The sequence below is a fragment of the Megalobrama amblycephala genome, linkage group LG4, assembly GCF_018812025.1.
Source record: "Megalobrama amblycephala isolate DHTTF-2021 linkage group LG4, ASM1881202v1, whole genome shotgun sequence".
In the NCBI taxonomy this organism is placed as follows: Eukaryota; Metazoa; Chordata; class Actinopteri; order Cypriniformes; family Xenocyprididae; genus Megalobrama; species Megalobrama amblycephala.
In genome coordinates this window covers 7749728-7762792 of record NC_063047.1, presented here as the reverse complement: position 1 = coordinate 7762792, position 13065 = coordinate 7749728, and the positions used below count along the sequence as shown (strand labels likewise).

Sequence of the window (13065 nt, the reverse complement as noted above, 5' to 3'; positions counted from 1 at the left end):
TTGGAAGGAAATTACAATTTGGCCATTTCTAATTATTGGTGAGGACATGTCCCCATCAATGTCTATGGTGGTTACGACCCTGCTTTAAGACAAAAACCATGTGCAAATTCATAAGTCAACACCATTGCTGAGTATTTTCTCCTTAAAACTACTGGAACATACTGTAATAAACGGGAACATGAGCTGTGTCCCAATTCAGAGGCTGCTTCCTTTGAAGGACTCAGACTTCAGAGGATGCATCCTTGGAAGGCCGTGAAGGTCGGACCGAGTATTGTTGAATGGAATGTTCTAGCCTATGGAGGACTGTTCTTGTCGCCTAGCAACTGTAACAGCTGCCGTTGATGAGTGGCAGTAAAGTTTGTAGCCTACTGGAATTTTTTTAAAGTTATTAAAATATTAATATGTCTGAAAACAAAACAAGGTTCACAAACAGTCTAAATGTGGTCCATTTCTGTATAATAGAGAGAATCTTAGAGAATCTTAGTAAGTCAAGAGGGCTGTCATTTCATACTTTCGATAGATATATTTCTCATGTCTGTGAGGCAAGTATAGTATGAGTTTCAAGTTCACAAGTTCACGTTTTGGTGACAGATATATTAGGCTTTTACTCGCATATAAACCTTGATCAGTGAACATAAACAAAAGCTCTACTGAGCCTGAATAACGCACGACAACAAACCTCTTCCGGAAGCTCAAACATACTGCGTAACACACGAGAATGAACCTCATTGGTTATGCAGCACGTTTGAGCTTCCGGAAGAGGTTTGTTCTCATGCATCATTCAGGTTCAGTTCAGTTGAGAAAATTTATCAAATTAAAACGTTAATTTTACCCCCAGGAACGTCATTTTACCGAGGGACCTAAGTGGATCAGGTATAGGTTCTTTGCACGACGTCACTGCTGCACCCGAAATGCGGCTGGAGGGCAGGGACTGATTTTTCTATATAGGAATCCTATCAAAAACTCAAAATTCGTATGTTTTGCGTCGTTTATGGTTGCTCAAATCGATCAAACCGAGAACCCACAAGGAGCTCTTATCGTTTACATAACTTATATCGTTTTGTAACTTTAAAAGTTGTCACCTTTTACAGCGTTTTGCGTCCGCTGATACTGAAATGAATATGGACCTGCTTACCTTATTTGTTTTTGATTTGATTAAAAATTCATTCTTCATGGTATCGTTTGCAGGGAAGAGAAGCTATTATATCCCATTGAATGGTAATTTGATGTTTTCACTTCAGTTTTGTAGAATTCTGTTTACAATGTTGATCTGGTTACCGTGAAAAGCGTCACGCTGCTGCTTCAGCCATCATGGTAGAAAATGTCCAAATAAATAAATGTTTAACAAGAAGTCGATCCATTTCTTTGTTGGAAGGGTGTAACGTTAAATGTAAGTGTAGTTTTAATGTTGTCTTTTTAAATATTCACTTTCCCATATGACCACGAAGGAGAATCAGAGGGGCATTCAGCAGACAGACACCATTTTTTTAGTCTATGACAGACACAGACACACTTTTTTAAAAATTTATTTCAACAAATGACAACCAAAATCAAACCCATAGAAGCTTGTGAACAGTTTTGAACTGGCTGTGTGCAGGTTGTACTCATTCACAAGTCGAGTGAGAGTCATACTCGCAAATGTAATGTTAAGCTGCAGTCTGTAACTTTTTTGGTAAAAAAATATCCCAAATCTATTTTTGAGCAAGTACATAACCAGCCATCTCATTATCTTAGCTCGATTCACAACGGCTTGTAATAATGTTTTATAATAAGAGCGACCTGGTGGATTTCCGCAGGAAATTCGAGCATGCAGCTGTTCGTCTTTCAGTCATTACATCACATCTGTAAACAGAAAGGAAGGAGTCCTGTCCAGGCTAGTCGGTTTTATCATGTGAGGATGCTGCTTGTAGTGGCGGATCATTTATAACCTGTTCTCACAGCAGCTGAAATAATTAAACTTATTTTGATGGCGGATTGTAATCTAGAAAGATCCAAATGACAATCATCAGTGACAACTGGAGATTCACCCGTAGTCAAAAACAAAAGACTTCGGACTGCGGAGTGGCTACAGAAATTGAAATCTACAGGTAACGCTAATATACACTAAATACACATAATCACGCAGTGCTGATGTTGTTAACATTAACAATTTAAGAACAATATAACAGTAATAATAATTTGCACGGTTTGGCATGATCCGAGCTAAGTGATCGTTAGATTTAATCATCATTGGCAGTGCGATTTATTGTAGGCCTAATGTTTTCCTCAGTTGGTCAGAACAAAAGTGGCAGACATGTTACTCACTTGTTCAGATGATATTTTCCAGTGAAAATTCTTATATTGGTCATACTTTCAAGACGTGGAATCTGTGTTTCTGAAGTACAGTATCCACCGGCGCTGTGACTGACAGCAAACATTAGATTCATCCACGCTGTACAGATAACTGTTCTGCATATGACTGCAACTGCAGGTTTCAAACAGAGATGGCGAAAAAGAGGAAAAAATGGCGGACTACAGCTTTAATTATTACACCAAAACAAAATACAAAACATTCAAAAACACTCAGCAATGTGATTATTTTACTGAGTGATAGGGAGTGGGTTCAATCAGTGACATTACATTTGCTATACGTCGTCGGCCGTCACCTCCTCAACCTGCTTCCCTTAGTGTGTTTTTACACATAGAAAAGGCGACAATTATATTACACAGTCCAGTTTTTTCTTTAAACGATGATGGGAGCTCCTGTTGCAATTCTCAATTCAGCATAAATGACTTACAATGGCGATATTTTTCACAATCACGAAAGAAAATCAAAATACTGCCCTAACTTCACTAGTAGAAAGGCAGCACTATATAAACAAACCCAGACTAGAGCTGAACACTGACTGCAGCTTACAAGTCTTTCAATTCAGTGGAAAAGTCGCTCCTTTTCATAACATAAGGATCACGTCCAACATATGTTGTGATTTTCTGTTTATATCTTTCTAAACCAGCACAGAAAGGACTTTTCTCCATCTCTAATTTTCACTGCTTGCCCTCCACCGGAATTTGCGCGTCACCAGAACCACGTGATTGCAAACAACCTATTGAGCTTGTGTGCTTGAGTGGAGGGAGGTGTGGCTTAGTGATGGGAAGTTCGGTTCTTCTCCGCGAACCGGTTCTTTCGGACAGTTCGATTCAATAAACAGGTTGAAAAAAACGGTTCACCGGTTCTTTTACGCTCCGACGATGACGTTGTCTATCACGGGTCGGGATGAAAAAACAAGTGACTTGATACATTCAAATATAAAGTTAGTAATCATAACATCAGTTAACTAAAACATTATAATCTCAAGCGTTTCTTACAATTTAGTTTTGCATCTAAAGCATCCACCCACATAGCAAAACTGGTTTGGCCCAGTGATGGGCCACACAACCCACTTTCTCTTGGCCCAAATACAGCAGTGAATTACGGTACATGACTGGACCAGGTCTGGTTGCCAGAACTCGGGCCACATATGGCCCATGGCATAGCCATATTTCAGCCTAATGTGTGACTATAGCTGGCCCTATTCTGGTACTATTCAGGACCAAACATTTGGTTCCACATGTCAGCCTCAACAAAACCTTAATCTAGCCACTTTATACACACCCTTGGCCCAAATGAAAAATGCCTGAACAACAATAGTATTCTGAAAAAATATTTATTGTTTCACATTTAAACAAAACAACAAAAAACAATGCTTGAATGTCAGTGCCATGTTTCACACAGCTCTTGAACATCTAAGTTTCAGTTCATGAACAAGTGGCACTGTGCACACAACTCTTGAACATTAAAACAAGTCGCAAGTCCGTTAACCTGTTGTACTCTCCTGACGCTCTTTTCTCTTCATCCTCTCTCTCCTGCCACCATCACTATCTGGGGCCAGATATAGCAATCTTTTGATGGTGGAATCAATGTCCTTATCTGTGGCCGCAGACATCAGACCGTTACGCCTCACAGCCGCTGAAACATACATGTAAACATGGTTTGAAATTAGCTTCTGTATCAAAAGTTAATGTGGTTATTGAATTGAACAATCACCATCAAGACTATTCATCACAAATTACAACATCTTAACAAACCATTCTTGAGATATGAATTTTTGGAAGTTGTTGGCACGAACATACGTACATATACACTACCGTTCAAAAGTTTGGGGTCAGTAAGATTTTTTAATGTTTTAAAAGAAGTCTCTTCTGCTCACCAAGCCTGCATTTATTTGATTAAAAATACAAACAAAAACAGTAATATTGTGAAATATTATTCCAATTTAAAACAGCTGTTTTCTATGTGAATATACAGTAAAGTGTAATTTATTCCTGTGATCAAAGCTGAATTTTCAGCATCATTACTTCAGTCTTCAGTGTCACATGATCCTTCAGAAATCATTCTGATATGATGATTTGATGCTCAAGAAACATTCATTATTATTATCAATGTTGAAAACAGTTGTGTACAAATTTTTTTTTTCAAAATTCTTTGATGAATAGAAAGTTCAAAAGAACAGCATTTATTTAAAATAGAATATTTTCTAACATTATAATTGTCTTTACTGTAACTTTTGATCAGTTTAACTCATCCTTGATGAATAAAAGTATTGATTAATTTTATTTCTATCCCCCAACAATAAAATTAAAAATCTTACTGACCCCAAACTTTTGAACGGTAGTGTTTATTGTTACAAAAGATTTAGATTTCAGACAAATGCTGTTCTTTTGAACTTTCTATTCATCATAGCATCATGAAATAAAAATGTAAATAACTGTTTTCAACATTGAAAATAATCATAAATGTTTCTTGAGCATCAATTCATCATATTAGATTGATTTCTGAAGGATCATGTGACACTGAAGACTGAAGTAATGATGCTGAAAATTCAGCTTTGATCACAGGAATAAATTACACTTTACTGTATATTGACATAGAAAACAGCTGATTTACATTGAAATAATATTTCACAATATTACTGTTTTTGTTTATATTTTTAATCAAATAAATGCAGGTTTGTTGAGCATAAGATACTTCTTTTAAAACATTAAAATCTTACTGACCACAAACTTTTGAACGGTAGTGTAAGTTTTAACTTTTAGTCATTTTTTGTATAAGAAAGAGTGCAAAAAAACAATATGAAGTCCAAATAGTAGGTTGCCAGAGAAAAAAAAATTACTAAAAACAAACATAACTATAATAAACATTAATATACTCACATGTTTGCAAACTAGATGTCTGCTCCCTGGTGTGGCTCAGTATGCTTTGATGGGACTAGAGAAGGTGCAGCATGGCTTGGTCTATGGATCTCAGAGCTGGCATGACTTCCTCTCAGTGCTGGTGTTGCTTGATGTGTGGATCTCACTGCTGGCATGCCTTAATGGATGAATCTCAGAGCTGATGTGCCTCAGTGATAATGTGCCTGCTATTGTCTCTTGGGTTGAGCTCAGGACTGCTATGGCGCCTTGGGTAGAGGTCAGGAGTGCTGTGGCCTTTTAGGTAGAGGTCAGGAGAGCATGAGAAAATAACCAGAAACAAACAATAAATAAATAAATAAATAAGCAGAAAAGAGAAATAAGCAGAAACAAGAAAATGGTGCCTTTAATAAAAAAAATAAAAAAAATTGACATAAACCAAAAAAATCTAGCAGAAATCTTTTTTTTTTTAAACAAACGGAAAAATGAATAAAGGTGTTGTTGTTCATTTCTGCTGATTTCATTTCAAATTGAAAGAAAAACTATCAAAACACAAACCCATTTGCTCTCGTTACATAATTTGTCAAACAACACCATTGTATTATTAAATCTATACAACTTGAATATTACAACATGGCAGCATTTACTCGCTAAAAATACAGTCGCAATACAGTTTTTTTTTTTAAATCCATCAATTTATATAATATATGTCATTTAACTTTAAGTAAATAAACGGCTGTGAAATAATATAAAAATGTCTAATGTCATCTGAATGTAATCAACGAACATTGAACATTAGTGAACTAACATGATTACATTTTAATATAGGCCTAACAGCTACGATTATGAATTGTTAGCCACATCTTTAACTTTCCAACAGTGTTAACTCATACTAACTCTACAATAAAAAAGCAACGTCAAACCAAATATATATAATATTTTCCAATATTAACTTACCAAACTTCGCTCGCTTTGCTCGAGTTGAGAAGTCCACGACCGTTAGAGAAGTGCCTCAAGTGCATTCAGTGCGTGCCCGCCCAATTCTTCTATATCGCCGATTCCGGGAGATTTTTTTTTTTTTTTTAAATCTTGGTTAAAGCGTTCTAAACCGTTACCAAACCAGCTAAATCGCAAGATTACACACTTTCAACTGAAGAAAAAAAAAAAAAAATCCAAAATCGAACGTGGACAAGGTACAAGATTGAGTGTTTAATGACTACAATGAGGTTAAAACTGCAAACCCATGAAGCATTGCGCTTTTCTAGATGCGACCTGATTGGTAGATTTTTTTTCCCCATTAAAAATTTTTTATTAAACATTTTCAGAGAGAAGACATTATATATATATATATATATATATATATATATATATATATATATATATATATATATATATATAATTTGCTTTGTGTACTGTGTTAGACTGTCTTAGTATTGTGCTTTTGTTGGTTTGCTTACTTCTGTTGTCCTCTATTATAAATCTCTTTGGATAAACATTTTTCCTAAATAATGTAGGCTAATGTATTTAAAGTTTTAATGAATTTAAAGTTTATGGTGTTTCTTAATTATTGATGAAACCTTGTTGATAGAGAGCAATAAACCCACATTGCAAACAGGAATAGGGGAAACAGCTTTGTGTATAAAAAATATTATCAATTATAAAAATATCTGTGGGAAAAGACTGGCCACACATATGTGGTCCACAGTTCTATATTTTACATGTGGGCCAAATAATACACTTAACAGTTGGCCCATATCTTGTTTGCCGTCTTAAAGACGGTTCCATCTCCACCATAACCGGGCCATGTTCGGTTCACATGCCTTATGCCAGTGCCGACTGAATGCCAGATGTGCCGGCCTAATGCCAAATTAGGGCCAAAAGTCTTTGCTACCTGGGCAAACACATATACAGGCAGTGATGTAAAAACAAAGTTTTACAGTTATAAAGTGAATAAATCAGTCTTCATCAGCGCAGAAACCATGATCCTCTTACATTACGATTTATTTGTAATTAAATAAACTTACGTTTTGCCAGATTGGCCCCTCATTCGAGTCCTCTCATAGCATCAGTTGTCCTAGTTAACCGGTGCTGTGACAGTCATTACTTAGATCGCACGCTGAATCACGCATGCGCAGTATCATCAGCTCATCTGTTCTCAAATCGGACACGTCCGAAAGAAGTGGTTCTCGGTCGTGTACTGATGATCCGAAAACCGTTGCAACCGATTCTTGACTCGAGAACGAGAACGGTGAAAGGACGGGCTGCGTCCGAAATCGCATACTACATGAGTAGGTACTACATTTGAATTTGAACGTACTTCCCGACCGTTAAAACAGTACGTTCTATCCACCTGTTTCCGCGGGGCGCTACTGTAAAAGAGAACGTGGGTACAACTTCCGGTGAGGCGGCGGAAGTAGCATAACAATGGTATTTAGTGTGCTAATTAGCGAAGAGGCTAGTGTTTTTTGGATCATTGTTTACTTTGCAAAGTTGCAAATCTTTATGAGAGATGTCGTTACGGCGCTCAGGGACAACATCTCAGTTTACTACATTATTAGTAAATAGTATCACAACACAATAAACAGTTTTCGTGCCCTTAATTGCCCTTTACTTTACTGACCTTCCACAAAAGTGCTGCTGCATGACTAGAGCATCCTGACCCTGCAATACATGATCAACCCGCTGTCTTTTCTTCCCCTGTCACTGATGCACCAAAGCCATATGATGTTATATTTTACTCCTAACGTATCGTGCGTGCCAGAGCCAGTCGCGTTTCCACTGTCACTGCGATGCTAAAGGCTACCTATGTTAACTATTGCAATAAATACACACGTTTATGGAAAATATCAGAGACTGCTTTAGGAACGAAGACAATTCTTATATGATTATAATCGTGTATTTATTTGGTTTAATGTTTTATCTGTCTCTTCCCTGTGCCTGTTGATTCCTGACAAATGCGTATCTTTCACAGATTCACACACTCCGGTTAACTCGTATAACTCATAACTCCTGTTGTCTTCTCATGAGCTCCCTCTGTTGCTCTGGCTGAAAGGATCAGGACATATAGACGAGAGATCGCGCAAACGTCCTTGGATTGCAATCATCGCATAATTTAGAGGGAAATCAATAGAAAGGCTCAGAAAAGTGACGTAAACATAGGGTATGTTATCAATATATTTCTAAATGTTTAAGCCTTTGAATTTAAAAGCCTTAGTGGAGTTGTTTTGTGCATTCTTGTGATCGTAAATAAATGGAAGCAGGAGCAATTGAATAGGCATGTGTTTTCTTTTCATGTCAATATAAATATGAGTTAGATTTAGCATGATTGATGTGCACCCCGACATAAATTAATAAATTACTATTACTTTAACTTTTTTTATTGTAAAACATTGTTCAAATATTGATGCTGAAATCTTAAAACTATAAGTAAAAAACAAACGTTAGCAAGTTTGGATCGTTAAATCTTGAATGACTGTCAACTGTTGAATGAATGAGTGTCACATCCAGCTTGTTTAATTCGAACCGGAAGACACTCCCACGTTTGACGCAAAGCCTCATGGGGCGTAGGAAACTTGTGGATATAGGCTGCGTCCGAAAACTGGAAAATGCTGCCTTCTGAGGACACATTTCAAGGTAGTAAGGCATCAAGGTATGTCCGAATCCAATGTTAGCTTCACTTCCTGTCTCATGAGATAACTTGCTCAGATCGATTTTTGAAGGAAGCATAGATGTATCCTTAGCTGCCTTTGATATCCCACAATCCTGTGCTTTCCATTCTGTGACAGTTGAGCTAGAAAAATAAAGATGGCGTCCGAAAGTTGCGTTTGCTGCTCAGTTTGTGTATACCAACGTATTGACCAACATATTTAAATTTTGATATAATTTCTATCGGGAAATTACTACTGTAATAATTAAATATTTGTTTAGTTCTCGCCAAAGCTCGCGCTATATTGCTGTAAATCATTAAACTGTTACGCTGCCTCAGAAGTCTGTCCGAAATCAGTTTCGTGAGGTGCCTTCATGCACAAACGCTGCTGTACAAGTCATTCTCTTATAAGACAGCGAGGCAGCAAGACAGCTACCTAGGTTTTCGGACGCAGCCATAGTATGAAAATTGGTAGTATGAATGGAATTCGGACGTACTACATCCGCCATGTTAATGTTGTCACTTGTCATGCGTCCTCACAACAACGCGAAAATTTAAATATGTCAAAGTATAATCACCTATTTAGCTAGGAAATTTTACCTCAGAATAAAAATACATCTGTGAATATCACGACAGAGGCTGATTTGAAGCAACGAAATTAAGTAATTTATTGTTAAAAATGAATGCATATAAAAATACACGAGAAACAAAAGACATGAATCAATAAACAAACTTGAATACATTATATATAAATAAATAATGTGTAGATAGACAGAGAGGGCGAGAGAAATACACAACATGGCCCAAATATTACAATATATACAAATAAATACAATGATAATAATATACATAATATTCTAAAAAAAACTACAAACTGTGAGCCCTATAAACTACTGCCGCCTGAATGTTGCTGTCCGTTAAGTTTCTAATCTCATTATACCGCTTAACAACGAACGTCTCCGTTAAATAAAACAGTGTTAACAAGCGGATGTAACGTTATCTCGACCTGTTCGTTAGCTTGATGTGCTGTCAGTAATAATGATTAAACATATTTTTACAGCCAACTCTTAATCTTCTCATTACATTGTTTAAACTTTCAATAAGTCAGCCGTTTACTTACATAATGTTAAACAAGTGCAATTTAACCACAATAAACACCGTTTTTCCCTGAGGTACTTAAGGACTTGAATGAGCTGCATATCGCCGCTTTCCGCCATTTTCGAATATGAAGAATCCTCTCCTGTGGCATCACGGGATAGCGCAGCGTCCATCGAATGCCTACTACAGAATTCGGGCGGAAGCAGTAGGTCATCCGGGTACTTCTCGCCTACTGTTTTTCGAATACTATGAATTCAGACATACTACTTGCCTCGCATACTGTTTTTCGCATACTATATAGTAGGGAAGTATGCGATTTCGGACGCAGCCCGTGTACGTTCGTTTGTGTACGCCGCGCATGCGCATTCGTATCAGCTGCTCTGCTGCTCGTGCTGATCATCATCAGTTCCAGGATTATTCTCCTTACAGTGGATTTCAATGACTACCAACAGATTGAAGTTCAAAATTACAGTTTCAGTGCAGCTTCAAGGGCTTTAAACGATACCAGATGCATAATAAGGGTCTTATCTAGCGAATCGATCGGTCATTTTCGAAAAAAATACAACAGTTTATGCTTTATAAACAAAATATCGCCTTGAACATAATTTCCGCTTCCGCATTCTTCATAACGCTTACGCTGAATGTTCTACGCCTTCCCTATTCTACGGAACGAACGCGGCGCCAGTTTCGTTTTTTTTCCGTAACTTGAATAGGGAAGGTGTAGAACATTCAGCGTAAGCGTTATGAATTATTACTCATCTGGTATCGTTTAAACCCTCGAAGCTGCACTGAAACTGTAATTTTGACCTTCAACCGTTTGGTAGCCATTGAAATCCACTGCAAGGAGAATAATCCTGGAATGTTTTCCTCAAAAACCTTCATTTCTTTTCGACTGACGAAAGAAAGACATGAACATCTTGGATGACATGGGGGTGAGTACATTTATCAGGAAAAGTGTATTTAAAAGTGGACCAATCCTTTAATGGCGTAATTTAAAAAAAATAGCTAACGTTACACTATCAATTTGCATTATGAAATAGTCTATTGTTAAACTTCGTTATTTATCGACGCTAATTCCCGTAACACAAACGCCAAAAGACACACATAACTCACAGAAAACTTTTTTGCATTTTTTACATTGTCAAAAACATTACTTAGTGTGATTTATAAGCTGTTGTCTTCATGGGGACCAAAAAAGTCCCCACAAGGAAAAGAATTTCAGATATTGCCATCTTTGTGGGATCATTGTGTCCCCATAACGCAGGGTTTACCAGGACCACGCACACACGCGCACTTTCACAACTTTTATTTTTTCCTTTGTGCTTTTCAGATTAATTAATATTGCTGTGTTGGGCCACATTTGTCTCCGTTTTTGAAGTTCAGCTGTTGACTGAGCCACACAAATACTGAGGTGTGAGACATTCTGCTGCTTTTGCTGGTGGAAAGGTACACACTAATACAATACACGATTCACAAAAATAAACACAAATACAACACGCACCAACCGAAAATTTAATGTATAAATATGGCTTATGTAAAATAGCTGAACGCATACATATGTAAATGCTTATCACCTGTTCACTAAACAGCCATAAAGTCTACAGTGGTGAAAAACTAAACTAGGGATAGTTAAAAAATAAAATGTGAATAAATAAATAATCATTTCTGTAATTATGTACTTCACTTATGTCCTTCCAGTGATTTGACTTTATTTCTTCAGTGAAAATGAATGCTGGCTGAGGCTGTCATTCTGTCTAAAATCTTGTTGTTTTGTGTTCCATGAAGAAAGTACTGTATTACAGCTTTGGAATGACAAGAGGGTTAGTAAATTGACAGAAATTTTACTTTTGTAACAACTTTTCCTTTAACATTTTCACTTGTTTTATAGCACAGAACAACATCTGTGAAAGAATCATAGTAGCATGACATCAACTGCCGAGTGATATCTTTGCTTGTTTATCACCAAACCATCAAGTTTAAATTGAGGTTGTTTTCTAAAGCTTTTAGCCTTAAGATGTTGATATTTTTTTCTCTGTTTGGTCCAGATCTGTCATTTTTAACTGCACAGCTGCCATGTCTGTTTGGCAGCTAACTCTGATTGACAACTTGTAGTCTTGAACCCCTGCTGTGGATTTCTATTATGAGTGTGTGTGTTAGAAGCAAATATAAGGGTGAGGGGTGTATGAAATTTTATTAAGTATGCTGTGCATTTGTGCCTGCAGGTCATACCCCACATGTATATAAAATTAAAATGGTCATAATTTACTCACGCTTATGTCATTCCAAACCCGTATGACGTTCTTCTGTGTAATGCAAAAAAAGTCTCAGTGTTTTTTAAAAGTCAATGGTGATTCCAAAATTCTGTATCTATCAAATGTGAGATTTGAACATAGACATTTGAACATTTGAGTTTGGTATGTTGTGATTGGTTAGACAAACAAAAGCCAGTGAAGTTTGGCATTGATTGTACGTTTATAGTGCTTTCTGTCATTTTTGCAGATTCACAGAGAAAATCAGAGTTCTGTCAATTACATGAGGGTGGTTAAATGACTGGAGACAGTTCAACAAAAATGAAAACTCAAGTTCTACAATCTTTTCATTAATACGGTAATGCATTTCTCCATCTGGTCTGTACTTGTGAAACTGTTACCTGGCAAATTCTGAAGTATTTTTGCTGTAAAAATAGTTAAATGTCTTGTCTTGTAGATGAGAACAGATGTTAGCTGAAAGCACTGCTGCCCACACTGCAAGTGAGAGTCAGTCGTCTGTAAGAATATCTTATGTTTTCTTGACTGTAAACGTGGTTTCGACGAATTTCGTTAAAATAAAGTGAGGTCTCTTCTTTAAATGATTGTGACAGGTAATTGCGAACAAGCATATAGTTTTTGCAAGTATGTTTATGTCATAATTGAAGGCAGTGGGTGGTTTAATTTATCCACATGGCTTGAAATGTCAGCAATTTGCATAAAAGACAATCAGAGTTTTGTCAAATAGTTTTTGTACAACATTTAAAAAAATTTCAGATTTTAGCATTTATGTCAGATTATATATTATTATTTCTGGGGTTTGGTGCAAAAGATGCCGTTGAATAATTTTGACTGTAAAAAAAGAACAAA

At 36.6% G+C, this 13065-nt stretch overlaps 2 long non-coding RNA genes across 3 annotated transcripts; one reads left to right on the top strand and one right to left on the bottom strand.

Moving 5' to 3' along the window:
• Positions 1-3378: 3378 nt before the first annotated feature.
• On the bottom strand, positions 3379-6449 carry LOC125266066. The gene is made up of 3 exons (XR_007184418.1): positions 6163-6449; positions 5230-5502; positions 3379-3985 (listed from the first exon to the last, which is right to left on the bottom strand). It is a non-coding gene; the product is annotated as an uncharacterized LOC125266066 (long non-coding RNA).
• Positions 6450-8796: 2347 nt separating this feature from the next.
• Positions 8797-12797, top strand: LOC125266065. Of its 2 annotated transcripts, none has more exons than XR_007184416.1 (4): positions 8797-8854; positions 11280-11395; positions 12449-12556; positions 12656-12797. It is a non-coding gene; the product is annotated as an uncharacterized LOC125266065 (long non-coding RNA). The 2 variants fall into 2 exon arrangements; XR_007184417.1 differs by lacking the exon at positions 8797-8854 and adding an exon at positions 10831-10881.
• The last annotated feature ends 268 nt before the right edge of the window (positions 12798-13065 follow it).